Raw genomic sequence first — 14,486 nt, 5'->3', positions numbered from 1 at the left:
GGCCTGACCTGCACGTACACCCCAATGCAGCTCAACTCTGGGCTGTAAATGTCTTTTGTTTCTGAACTGCAGAGGCCTCAAGCAAATGAAGGAGAGGGGAAGGAAGCTAATCAGAAGATAAAATATACACACTGAATCTAGTCTGCAGAATTTAGAATACAGAACTGTCTAGTTTATTGCAATTGTGGTCCCACCATATATTCTGATGCATATTACATAGCAGTAAATGCGAGAAACATCTGGGCAGCCAGCAGCCGTGAATTTTAATTGCTGCGAGTCAGAGAAGGAGACAGTGTAGCACTATGCCTTGTTTCTTGAATCCTTAGATTCTACAACTTGCATGTGCGTTTTGATGCATACATGGTCTATATACTCAGATGAACAGAAGGGCTGGTCAGCATATCTCTAATGCAAACTCTTGTCTTTGGAAAATAGAGATACTTGAAAAAACATGACTCATGAAAGGAATACATTTTGTTGTCTTCTTTAGCTTCATTTTACATAAACTTCATAATTAGAATACTGGTGATCGTACATATTCAAGATTCTTAAAACACCCATGTTAGGGAGTTGGCAATGGATTGTCCTTGTATAAACCTGAAGAGGAAGGAAACCACCTTTGGAAATAATTTTATGCTGATTTTATTAGGTTGGTCATATTCTTTGGGCTTTTCTTGGTAAGGGAGTCACTTTTGTATTTTTCAGATTACTAAGAAACCATCTTGTATTTGTATTCTTAATCTATTCACTGGGTATACATTACCCTAGGAGTAATTTATGCCCTAAGACCTGTTTTGGCTGAACAATTAAATCCAACCCTGGCCACAGCCAGCATTACAGACAATTGAAACTCATTTCCCAGCACTATACTTTAGCACAGATGTTTTCCTGTCTGAGCTAAAATTCAGGGACTGGTTGGTTATTGCCCATAATATGGATTAACAAATAGAAACATCAAAGCAATTAATTTTCTATTTTGAAGACAGTTTTCTTTTATTAAAAATGTATCTTCTTAGTTCGGTGTCAGTGACCCATGCCTGTTATCCTAGCTACCCTGATTGAAGCTAGCTCTGGAAGAAATGTGTTCCAGATTCTATTTCCAATGGATGAGCCAATGCCAAACAGGAGGCATAGCTCAAGAGATAGAGTGCCAGCTGTGATAGATTGTAAAATCCTGAGTTCAAGCTGTATGACTAGCACCAACACAGAGATAATAACTGTCCTATTCTTTAGTAAACGATTTTAATATGTTAATGTATTTGTAGAGTCTAGCTTCTTGGAATTAACAAGGAAAGGCTTGTGTGACTCAAAAATGGTGGTGGTAGAATCTTCTTTGTATGCTTACTGGGAGTTTTTGACTGGGGGTTTGAAGTCAGAGCTTGCTAGGCAAGCCCTCTATCTACAAGTCACATCTCTAGTCCTTTTTGCTTTAGCTACTTTTTATGAGCATGGGTTCCAGTCTTGGGGCTTGAACTCATGGCCTGGGTTTTGTCCCTGAGCTTTTTATAATCAAGGCTAGTGCTCTACTACTAGAATCACAGCTCCATTTCTGGCTTTTTAGTGGTTAATGGGAAATGAGAATCTCAAGGGCTTTCCTTTCTGGCCTGGCTTTGAATCATGATCAGATCTCAGGCCTTCTGAGTAGCTAGGATTATAGGCATGAGCCACCAGCTTTTTAGATGCTTTAGCTACTTTTACAGTAGTATCCTGCTTTTATCTGTAGGCTGACTTTTGACCATAGTCATTCTACCTTTGCCCCCAGACTAGCTGGAATTACAGACAAAACTTGGCCTATTAAAATTTTTAAATCAGACTTATAAATGCATATACTTTTAAGAATAACTAAGACCTACAAGGCCAGTTACATACATATGTGTCCATACAGTTGTACTTTTCATGTACCCAAATTTTCCCTCACCTAGAGGCAATCACTTTCTAATCTTTTAGAAAAATTGTAATTTAGAAAAATAAGATGTTTGCAATTTTAAAAATTATTTTCTGTTTTAAACTTATTAACTTCCCACCATGGCAGATGAAGATTAAGCTTTCATATACTATGAGCTATACTCTATATACTGTGTGTATATGTACATATACACATATGTATATAAACATATATATTATAGGTATATTCTCTGTTTAGGTAATATTAAGTGTTTACAACAGTAAATAGACAAGATACTGATTGCCAAATGATGCAATTTATCATAACTATCTTTCTTTCCTTTATTGCATTTTGAATTCTATAGTTAGTAATTGTCTCCTTTAATATGTGCTTAGTTGTCTATATACTTAAAAGTTGTTCAAACCCTAAACTTTCTACCAGTTGTCTAAATCCCCTTTCAAAATGTTTGATCATCCATCAATTTTATGAAGAACCTCCCTCTTCCTAGCTTTCTGCATTCCTCCAGTGTGGTGTCTGTCTTAGGAGGGTAAAGGCATGTTAAAACTAGATATCATCTTGAGCCTAGTGGTAGAGTGCTCGCCTAGCATGCATGAAGATCTGGATTTGATTCCTCAGTACCACATCATAGAAAAGCTCAAGTGGTAGATCTTTAGCTTTGAGAAAGCCCAAGGACAATGTACAGGCCCTGAGTTCAAGCCTCAGGACTGGGGGAAAAAAGGAAAAGAAAAGTAAATGCTGTCCTTTGTGATTGTCTTCTGATAGCTTTTATTTCTATTTCCCACACCTTTCTTTTTCTTGGTTTCTCACCTCACCTTGGTGAGACACATCCTCTACTAGCTTCCCAAGGAAAGATTTGTGAAGACTTAGTCTAAAAATGTTTTTTATATCGTGTCACATTTATTGATATTTTGTCAAAACACTTCCCTAAACTGGAAATAATTCCATTAGAATGTCAAAGGTATTGTTCTTTTAGCTTAGATTTTTCTTCTGAGAAGTCAGAAGTGATTTGAAGATCTTATATTTGAAAATAAGTTCCTTTCTTTGTCTTTGTAGGATCTTCTTGCTACCAGAGTTTTGAAATGTCACAATGTGTGCTGTATCAGTTAATTTTTTCTTGGATGATTTCTTTCAGTCTTAATTTTTTTAAATTATATTTATTTGGTCCTTACATTGTTTCTCCCTCCCCCCATTTTTCCTTTCTTCCTTCTCCTTCTCTTCTACTTTCTCCTCCTTTCCCGTTTTCTTTTCATATTTTTTATTTCTCCTCCTACTTTTTTATGAAAATATCTTTTTCTTACCCTTCATTTTTTTTGCCAGTCCTGGGGCTTGAGCTCAGGGCCTGAGCACTGTCCTTGGACTTTCTCAAAGCTAGAGCTCTACTACCTGAGCCACAGCACTATTTCCAGCTTTTCTATGTATGTGGTACCAAGGAGTTGAACCTGGGTCTTGTGCATGCTAGGCAGGCACTCTACCACCAGGCCAAACTCCTGGCCCTTACTCTTCATATTTTAACCTCACAGTTTTTATTTCTAAGAGCTATTCTTTTGTTGTGTAGACATTCCTTTTTAGTAGCACCAAATTTTGTCTCAAGTTTTTTTTCCTCTTACCCTTCAGAATTGTGATGTCAAATAATCTTAATTTTTTAAATATTTAGAGAACACTTTATTAGTTTCTGTACTCAAATGCATATAGATAAGACCTGACATATTTAATGCAATGCATTTACCCCTGTAGAAATGAAAAAAATTAAAGTTTAGGCTAATATGGCTCTTAATTTCTGTACAATGTCAACTCACCACAGTAAACTGAGATACTTCTTCCAAAGTTTATAGTATAGCTAAAGTTCCCAAGAACTCAAATACATGTATGAAAAAGACCAATAATAGCAGTATGGTATGTCTGGCAGCAATAGCTTATAATCTAACAACTTTCTTTTCATAATTTACTTCACTCACCTTAATTTGCATTAGTGTCTATTTTATTGTGACCAACAAATACAATGTAACTTTACTCTCACAATGTTTAAGTATACAGTGTTGTTATCTACATGTACACTGTCTAATGACATCTTGTATGATGAAAACTCCATATTGATTGACTAATTCCTAGTTTCCTCCTTTTCCTAAATCTTGGCAACCACTTTTCTACTTATTGTTTCCTTGAGTTTGTTACTCCAACTACCTCACTAAGTAGAATCATGTGGTGGTTGTCTATATTTGACTGGCTTGTTTGACTTAGCATAATGTCCTTAAAGATTATTATCCACATCATCACATGTATTTTTTTACTTCTTAAGGCTGAATAATATTCCACTGGGTATACATATCTCAGACTTTCCCTTTAGCCTGGATAAATGTCCTGAGTTTCTGTCTTAGCTATCCATCACCAAAGTATTTTATTAAACCATTAGAGCTTTGGACATCTGGAAGGTTTTCCTTGGAGATCTGGTTATATTTGGTTTCCTGCTCTTGTATAAAAGTGAGACTGCAAGCTTCTGTTGGAGTTCTGGGGCTTCTTGTGTGGATGGAGCTTACAGAACTATGTTTTGGGGGAGCCATCGAAATGAATATCTTTGTCTCTTTGCTCTTTTTCTACTCAGATTCCCTAGAGAAGAACCTTCTGGTTAGAGCATGGTGGAGAGTAGAGTTAGAGGAGACTAGGAATCGGTCTGTAACTGTTGATTCAATTCTGTTTTCAGTCCATGATACTATCTTCATCTGCTCTGATGACCCACTGAAGATCTGTGCTACTGTCTTGCTAGAGGATAAGCCTCACGTTTCTAGGGAGTTGGGAATGGGAGAAAGGATCTGCTAGCAAACTGTTTCTTAGACTCTTTCTATCTAGAATCCTACCTTTACTGTGCCCCGCAAAGACCCTTTCAACCAATTTCTGAGATATTTGGGGGAAGAATCTCTTCTATGGATATTGCCTCTCAGCATTACCTCTATTGCTATAGAAAATGAGCTTGGCTTTCTTGGGTTTCTAAATTTCTTAACATTTATCTTTTTTTGGTGGTTTTTTTTTTTTTTTTTTTTTTTTTTTAGTTTCAAAATGTTATTTTCCTGTCCCAACTTGTTTGGCTGTGCGAGTTTATACCTTTAAAACATCACTGTTTTAGAAAGGCCTGTGGAGGGAGAAAAGAAAATGAACATGATTTAACCTATTATTACTTTTATAAATTGTTTTTGTGGAGGGCTTGAAATGGTCTGCCTGGAGAACTTTAGAAATGAAATAGCCTTTCACCTTTAGTCCCTATCTAGGCCAGATGGAGCTCTTCATGCTCTTTAGTCCTGAATGCTCATCTGTGAGTATCACGCTTTCCAAGCTCTAGCAACCATGGCAGCTTCCTATTCCTTTTCCTTAAGAAACTACCAGACCAACTGTTCTCTCCTCCTTTTTTTCAAGGATGTGTGTTTAGAGATTTGTGCAAACTTTTGGACTCAAAAGTATCTGTGTCCATCACAATTTGTTCAAACCAATTTTCAAACACAAACAGAAAAGTCCTTTCCAAGAGAGAGGCAGAGGCACCATCCCAAAGACAAGTCTTTGTGGCCTCAGGAGGAAAGTTTGGTGTTGATTGGCATAGGAAACTGAACCCCTTACACTTAATAACCAAAGGAGGAGAAAAAGTGAAGGAGACAGCACTGCTGCTGTCCAGGTGGCCCCTGTCTTGTAGATTATTAACAGTGTATTCCCTCGTGCCATTATAAATCCTCCTCTTTTCAAAGGCACTAAATTCACTTAATTATCTTAAAAAATAAAGAATATAGGCATTTTTTCATTATGAAATGTTAATGGAAAGGAAATCAGAACATTAGGTTGAAAAATGTAGGATGACCTCTGGTTCACCAAGACCCAGTCTTATTGACCTAGTCTTTTTCCCCTAATAGGTTGATTGATCCATAGTTAAATCATACTGGTCTATAGCTCACCCTCAGCCCCGCCATAAACCCCTGCTGGCACTTGTGGATACATAAAAAGCTCCAAGCCTTTCATGAATGCTTTTTTTTTCTTTTTTTGTTATTCTGAGATGTCTGGGTAGTCTTCACCCATTCATTTCCAGGTCTTGGGATCTGGAGGATAAAGACTACAGAACTGTGCCCATCTTAGGGTGGTGAGCATCAAGGTCTAGTCTGCAAAAGATTTAGACATTCTTCCAGTACTCAATTCTTTGTTTTAGAGACACATGCTCTCTACCTCTCCTGAGAAACAGAATAGGACAACATCTTTCAATCCTATAATTACTCTAGCCATAGGATATTAACAAAACAAATCAAAGTCAATTTCTCAAAGTGTCAGCCTTTCAACATTTAAATATTTATAAGATGCTATATTCCTAAATCAAAGAGGAGTGTCACAATCCAAAGTAACTACTGAATTAATAGCCACGAAATAACATTTGGACAAAAGAACCATTTACTTTACTGCAGTAATAAATGAAAACACAGAATTATGAGTCCTGGAGATAATTTGAATAATGTTGAAGAAGTAAGACTCTAGCTGGCTGGGAGTACCTGATCTCATCTGACCATTCTTCTTCTTTGTTTGGGTCTTTATAGTTAAGTGGTTATCAAAGGAAGTCATAAAACTGCCTCCACTAAAATTGAAAAGGTAGCTGTAAAATGGAAAAATACAATCTTGGATCCCTTGACACATGAATATTACATTTTTTGATGCTTGAAAATGGAAGAAGTAACAAAGTAAAGGATAGACCAGCCCAAACAATTTGAAGGTAAATGGACCTGTTGCCATCTACCTCAGCTTCCTCACCCACTTACTACTCCAGAAAAAATTAATTAAAAAAAAGCAGAATCAGGAGCCTTAGGATTCTGGGACTGATGGAGACAGGACATTGAGCTATGCGGATGTGGAAAGGACAGCATATTTCTTTCTTTTGTCGACATTTTTATAGCACATTTTATGTGCCAGGTACTGTTTTAGTATTTTATGAATATTAGCTCATTTTCTCCTCACAGTGATCCGAAGAGGTTGAGAATGTTCAAGATTCCATGCTACCATAAAGCTACTGAAATAGATGGTAAACAAGCTGTTTGGATTTTTCACACAAGCTTATTTGAATCTGAGGAGTTTGACTCTAAAGTCTGGCTTCCAACGACTGTGTTCCTTCTGAAAATGGACCCATACCAAGCAAAGGGCTTCCAGTTCCTGTGCACAGGAAACTAACCTGGGTGTTGGGATTTAAACACAACACAGGTGATTGGCCCGGTTGGTCCATATCTGATATTGAACTGTCTGGGCCCATTCTAATGTATACTGTTTTGATTTTTATTTGTACGAACCTACTTGAAGATATCTCTAAACTCACAGCTGACATTATAATACATCCTGGTTATTAACTATGTGTTGACTGGTGCTAATACAAAGTCAACTCTTGAGGGGTTGAGACCAGTGTGGGAAAATAACTTGTCCTCTGAGAGAACAGGAACATACTTCAGACAAATAATGATACCAGTGCAACAGTGTTAGGAAAAAAATAATTCTTGCTGGGAGCTGTGACTCATGCCTGTAATCCTAGTTACTCAGGAGGCTGAGATCTGAGGATCTCAGTCCAGTTTGTATTGCCAGCCCGGGCAATACAAAGCCGAGAAACTCTCTTAATTTTTTAAATAAGAAATGGGCAAAGCCAGCTTTCTTTCAGAATCAAAAAGCAGAACAAATAAAGCCCAGAGACTCTTATCTCCAATTAATCACTGGAAAATGGGAAATGGGGCTATGGCTCAAGGGGTAGGGACAGTGCCAAGGCCAAGTTCAAACCCCCTGACAACCCACCCCCCAAAAGCAATTCTTAAGTTCTTTTAAGTATTTTATTTAAAAGGCATTGATACAATTAACTTGAACTTGCCTAGTCTGTCAACAAGAATACCTGAGACTGGCCATCTTATTCTGATGAGCTTGTCAGAAGGAATATTTCAATATTTACGCATTGAACATAATTGATTTTCCTTCCTATGCACCAAATGCATGGTAGAATCTCTTCATCATTTCTAAAGCTAAATATCTCCCTGCTCTTGCCTTACTATGCAGTTAGGTGCCTTCTAGAAAAATAGATCCTTCTTTTCACATGTTTTCATGGGTCTTTTTTTTTGCAGAAGGATAAATAAGAATTTATGTGCTTTTACTTATAGATCCAGTAAATATTTATATTGGATTGTACCATAAAAGCACATGAAGCATTATAAAAGAGGTCTCTCCTCGTAGAGTTCCATAAAGCAATCACCTGCAGTGAAGAAGCAATCCATCAACTGAGAAAAGTGGGGTGTGGAACTTGACTCTTGAGACACAACTCTCTGTTTTGAATTGTACCTGAATTTATTCCTGGCTGGCTGGAGGTGTTTCTGGACACATACAGACACAGTGAACATTCATGCATATAATGTCATAAACACGTTTAACGTTTAATTTCCTCTTTGACTTCTGGTAGGTATTTGATTACTCATTCGGCCTTGCACTTCTGTCCGATTGTCCTTCCACATGGAAAAAAATGTTTTAATTTTATATGAACTAAATTGTTACTGATATATATTAGTATTTGAGTTAAGCTGAAATCATGGATGGGGACAAATGCTTTGGAAATGAAATAACAGTTTTTTAAAATATAAATTAACAAATTTAAAATATAAATGAACAAATGAAAAAATTAAGAACTCAACCCTTTTTAGGAAGGCTATTTTTGTTTAGTGTTGTGCAGAATATGGATTAGAGGGAATGTATTTTTTCTCACCTTGGTGCAGTTACTGAGCTATATTATATACTAAGCATTGTACAAAGTACTTTATAGTGTCTCATTAAATCTTGAAGAAAACTTCACAAAATTCTGTGATTAGTCTCAATTTAGGTTCATAGATGAAATGGGTTAAGAAGATAAGTAACTTGACAGGTCATAGAACTAAAAATGCTGGAATTAAATTCAAGCCTACTTAACCTGTCTCCTGGGTTTGTACCCTACATTGTCCACACCAACTCCTGATGTATCTGGTTAGGCTTGCTGTGGTATTTCCATGGTGCTTCCACAGATTCTTTTCTATATAGCTTAAAAAAATAGAGGTCCTGGGTTTGAACTTAGGGCCTTGTACTTATTAGTTAAGCACTCTCCAGACCTGTTTTGCATTGGTTATTTTGAGATTAGGCCTTGTCTGGACTATGATCCTCCTGTTTTATTCGGTAACTGGATGACAGACAGGCACATTCACATTCAGCTACTTCCATGGAGTGTTGTTACCTATCTTCCCTGCAATAGCCTGGAAATGCAACCCTCCCAATTTCAGCAGTCAGGATTTATAGGTATGAATCAATGTGTACACTCTACTATACAGCTTTAAAAAAATTCCTTCCCTCCTTTCCTTTTATCTTTTTCTCCTCTTCTCTTCCTTTCTCTCTCATTTCTTTTTCTTCTTTCTTCTTTGTTCCTTTCTCTCTCTTCCTTTCTTTTTCTGTCCTTCTTTCGTTTTTTTTTTTCTGTGAGTCTGTCATCACTTGTAAGTTTCATTCTTAGATGACAGCCATGATTGTAGCTAGTACTTTTTTCATGACTAGTACAAAGTAAATGTGGGTTGGTGGCAGGCCAAGTGATAATCTCGATGACCAAGCAAATGTGAATTTGAATCTTGAGTTTTCTACTTGCTAAAGCTGTGACTATGGGCATCTATTTTTCTCTTCTGAAAAGGAAAGTAAAAGTTACCCTGTCCTTGTGGTCATAAACTAGGCGAGAGACTAGCACAGTGCTGGGCTCATAGTAGGTCCTCAGCTCAGGATCCTATACTAGTTTGCTAAGATTGCTTGGACAAAATACTACTGCAATGTATTTTCTTGGAAGTATGGAGACTAGAAATCTAAGATGAGTTGATTTTTTCCTCTTCCAGGGCTAACATGTTAGTTTTCTCCCTGTTCTCTCATGTGACCTTTTATTTATGTTCAATCTGTGTCATCTTTTCATATTAGAAGGACATCAATTGTCACTCATGTGACTTCATTTAGCCTTAATTACTTTTTTTTCCTTTGAGTCATAGGGTTTGAACTCTGGGCCTGGGCGCTGTCCCTGAGCTCTTCAACTCAAGACTACTGCCCTACCCCTTGAGCCACAGCTCCACTTCCCATTTTCTAATGATTAATTGGAGATAAGAATCTCATGTTCTTTAGTGCCCGGGCTGGCTTTGAACCATGCGATGCTCAGATCTCATTGAGTAGCCAGGATTTATAGGCATGAGCAACTGCACCTGGCTGCCTTAATTACTTTTTTAAAGGCCTTACCTTCAAACACAGTAGTAGCCACTGGGGCTTATGCACAAAAATTGTGAAATACAATTGAATTCCTACTATCTCGTTACTATTATACATGAAGTTAATACCCAAATTTCAGGCATTCAAAGTAAATATTTCATGTCAAACCTAAAAACAGTAGCATCTTAGAAAGTCTCCTAACCACAGTTCTCTTTCTCTCTCTAGTGTAGTAACCTAGGCCATCTAGAAGAGTGTAATAGCTCAGCGTACTATAGTTACTCCTAGAAAGAAGTCTATTGGGTATTGAGAATTGAAGATGCAAGGGAGGGGAAAAATGATTAACTAAATTCAATATTTCTGAAGGCAAGAATGGGGGGAGGGCTGGGAGCAGATGTATAATCATGATGTTAGGCTCCCTGCTCTGCTAGCAAAGTGGGTCTTCCTGTGCAGAATGACAGTAGGGTGCTCTTGTTGAGAAAAGTCCCCAGATTGCTTCTCAGAAAGCCTTAGCTACCTGGCTCGGCAGAATCCTTCAGCCCGCACCTCTGCTCCTTCCTACTCCCTGGCTGTCTGAGACCTGTGCAAAGTCTCTCATGTCAATTCTCATAGTGTATTTGGTTCTTTGCCTTTGTGTTATTCTCCATGGTTGGCTCTCTACTAACTTTCTTTTGCTGTCATCCCCTGCTCATCCATTCAACAAACACCTAGTGAGAACCTCTGAGCTGTCAGCAGTGTTGCCAAGTGCTGAGCAGGCATTTTAGATCCATGAGGCAGGGCTGTCCTATAGGGCACAACAAAGGAGAAACTACGCTTTGATCCTACGTCCTTTCCTATTGGAAATCCTTCCTGTAAATAATACTTAAACTCAACTGACAAGAAAGAGGGACGCTGTCTTGGAGCACACTCCTCAGAAGAACGACAGGTTAGAAAGAGAAAGCAGCATCCTGAGAGTTGATGAAAAGCCTCATGTGTTTCCACTTTGGAATTTGTTGATGGCTGAATTCAGTACTTACTTATTTGGTCCATGAAATTTTCTGGTCTCACAAAGAGCTGTAAACTTTGTGGCCTTGGGGTTACATCATCATTTTCAACATCTTGACCTCCTCCACCTCCTTTGCCCATTCCATGAATACCCTCCAAACATCACCTAGAACGCCAGACTAGACATACTTAGCCCCTCTGCACTGTTTCTGGTCCCACATGTCATTCACTTCCCACCTTGCCAGGACAGGATTCTTCAGTGCAGCATGAGTTCATGCCCATGCTTCTACTCTGGATCCTTTGCCCCTCTGAGAATCTTCTGGTAAAACTCAGTGAAAGGTTCCACTGTACAAATGTATGCACTTGAGTAGCTGAACCTAGCTGAGAAAAACGTATAGCTGTGCCAACTAATGCATATTAAGAACTAGATCACAAATCTCAAATGAGTTCCCATTCCTACGACATCATCTGTCTGTAGTGAAATGCTTTTTGTCCTTCTAACTATTACACATCTTTCTCCTCACATCTCCTACATACACTCTCCTTGGTTCACTCTCAGTAGAAGAGCTTTTCTTGTGCTTTCTTAAGAGGGTTAAGAATTGCCCTTCCACCTCTCTACCTCTCTGTGTCTCTGCTTATGACCTCCTCTGTTTCTCCTGGTACAGTGAAGGGTCCTGGCTCCTTATAATCCAGCCTCTCCTCATGAGTTCTAGATTCTATGCACATACTTTCTCAAGCACTATGGGATGTAATTTTCTTCCTTATCTGTATTGCCTTTCCTCTAACTGGACTGTTCCAATGAGCATCTAAACTTGTTCCTAGTATTTTTTCTTTTCACTTCTTTAATTATTAGAATTAATTAGTTGTACAAAGGGATTTCATTGGTATTTTCATACATGTGCATAACACTGATCAACTTCATCTCTCTATATTCCTCTATCTTAACTCCCCTTTAAATGAAAAATCTATATCAAGTCCAATTAATTGGCCCATATAGGAAAACTGTACACTAACCCATTTGAAAAAAAAAAGAAAATAGACTGTAATTTATGCTCTGGAAATGAACCAAGTCATATTTTTTAACCACTCTGGTTACTCTTGTAAATATACATCAGGTAAGTAAAACCCTTTCTCTGCTTTATCTAGTTTCCTCTTATTACATACTGAGATTATATAGCACCTCTGCTCCTGGAAACAGTATATGGACAATTCTTAGAAGCGTCATGAACTGAAGGGTCAATGTAAAAAGCTTTTGGCTCTTATCTAATGTTGCTGGATATAAACTACAGGCATAGGACAGCAGTTATTTTTTAATATTTTAAGGTCACAAAGGATAAATGATTACAATAACATTTCACCTATGCACTCTAGGTTTTTTACCAGTAAATCCTCATATTGATTTTACAAACTGCAAATCTTTAATTCAAATATTTCTGATCAGAGCATACATTCTGAAAAAAATAAAATCTTTTTCTGAATGAAAGATCTGTGAAAAGAGACGATGAATTTCATGGGCTGCCAAAGCAAGAATGTTACAGTCCATAGTCTGAAAATGACATAAAATACTTGCAGGTAGATTATTTATATTGATAAAATTATTTTTCAGCATTTGAATCTGTTTTCTGAGAAATAAAAATAAAATATCAGAATGGTCTTTTGGCAGAACTACAAATTTTCTGTTTCAGGCTTAGGTAGTGGAAAATAATGTGGATAAATGCCCAATGCCATTTCTTTGAGTCAAACACAACATATGCTATGGCACAACCAACCATTTTTTCCATCAGACACCTTTTATTTTACCATTTATCTACCATCATTTTTATTGGAGATGTAACAATTCATTTTAATGGCCTTTCTTTTTCTTTGTTTTTATACTTCCATTCCAGAAGTATGAAACATTAAATTCATGTTTCAGTCAGGTGACATTTCTCCTTTCTGAGTGGTGGTTGTAGAGTTAAGAAGTTAGTTAGCTTTGTCATCTGTAGCCAGTGTTCCTTACTTTAGCCAACGTCCCATCAATAAATGTATCATAAACAAGCTGATTAAAAGGAAGATGGCCAGACCAGAGAAAGCCAACATCCCAGCTCCCTTAGTAAGTAGGAGTTTGTGTGTCCCAGGGATGGATCCAGAGTAACCTTCCCATGATAAAGATGTCAAAAGATACAACACTGAAACTAACACATATGCATCTATGTCTATAAATACAGAAACAGTTGGGCTATATATTCTCTAATTCTAATCTGCTATTTTAAGCCCCACAAGTATTTTTTACAAATATCAATCACAACTATTTTATGCCAAATATCCATTAAAATCTGAACAGTTTTGTAAATATTTATATTTTACAGATGGAAGCTAAAATATACTGAGATAGTTCACACATGAACTTATAAATATGTTCCTTCTATTGCTCTGTTCCCCATTTTAATTTTACTTCTCCTCATTGGTAGAACAAATGGTACCACATGCTTAACAGCAGTTCATATTGCCAGAAGCATTTATAGACAACAATTCTAGTCACAGCTTTGATGTTCACTTGAGCAAGTTACCTCACCCCACTGTGCTGTATGACGCTCCCCATCAAGCCAGAACCACTTATTTCAAAATTGTTTTGATGGTTAAATTAAGATGACACATGTGAGGTGTCGGGCTTATACTAGGCACTCAAAGGATGGTAGCAATTATAGTTATTGCTATTAAGAATATTGGCATTATAGCTAACAAATACTTTTTGAGGCTCTTGACTACTATTGGGTAATGTGAGCACTCTTGCTGTAGTTTAGATGCTATTCAAAAATATCAGTGCTGAATGGGCAAATGAGGTCTCTGGGAAAAGGAACAAGTCAGAGACGGTGGGGGAATGTCTGAGGCAGAAGGTGAGATGCTGGCTCAGAGATTCTGCCTCAGCATCAGTTTCATTTACAACAGTACGTAATTTCAGCTGCACATAAGAAACCTTGCCACCTCTGCTCGGTAAAGTACAAATCACTGACTACCCGATTTTATTTTAGGCAGTTAGATGGTTAGTACATCATTAATTCCTGCACATCCTCAAGCTCAGTATCACTGTCAGTTTGGTTTTATTTCTACCTCCTTTCCAAGCTCCCTGGTTGGAGGTAAAGACCTGTTCTCAGAGTGTCTCCAGGTATTCTTAGGCAATATAAATCTTTAGGAGCTCTTCCTTTTTGAGACAATTTACAGCTCAAAACAGTAACACATTTTCTTTTCAGAGCAGAAATACCAACAATAAAAAATGGAGCGGCTCTGAAATATGCATTATGGTAATTAAAGTGATTTGCTCTTTAGGATATGAATTTTTATTGTGACTATTATTCAATGATGAGCATCATAATTAAAGGTT

General features: G+C 37.4%; 1 protein-coding gene across 1 annotated transcript in view; it reads right to left on the bottom strand.

Moving 5' to 3' along the window:
* Nucleotides 1-14,486, bottom strand: part of Pde11a (phosphodiesterase 11A) — a 350,018-nt gene that overhangs the window by 89,933 nt on the left and 245,599 nt on the right. The gene's annotated exons all lie outside the window — the stretch shown is intronic.

Source organism: Megascapheus bottae, chromosome 12 (genome assembly GCF_031878675.1).
Source record: "Megascapheus bottae isolate mThoBot1 chromosome 12, mThoBot2.hap1, whole genome shotgun sequence".
Lineage (NCBI taxonomy): Eukaryota > Metazoa > Chordata > Mammalia > Rodentia > Geomyidae > Megascapheus > Megascapheus bottae.
The sequence above is the reverse complement of the archived record's forward strand: the minus strand, read 5'-3'. Positions and strand labels throughout refer to the sequence as shown.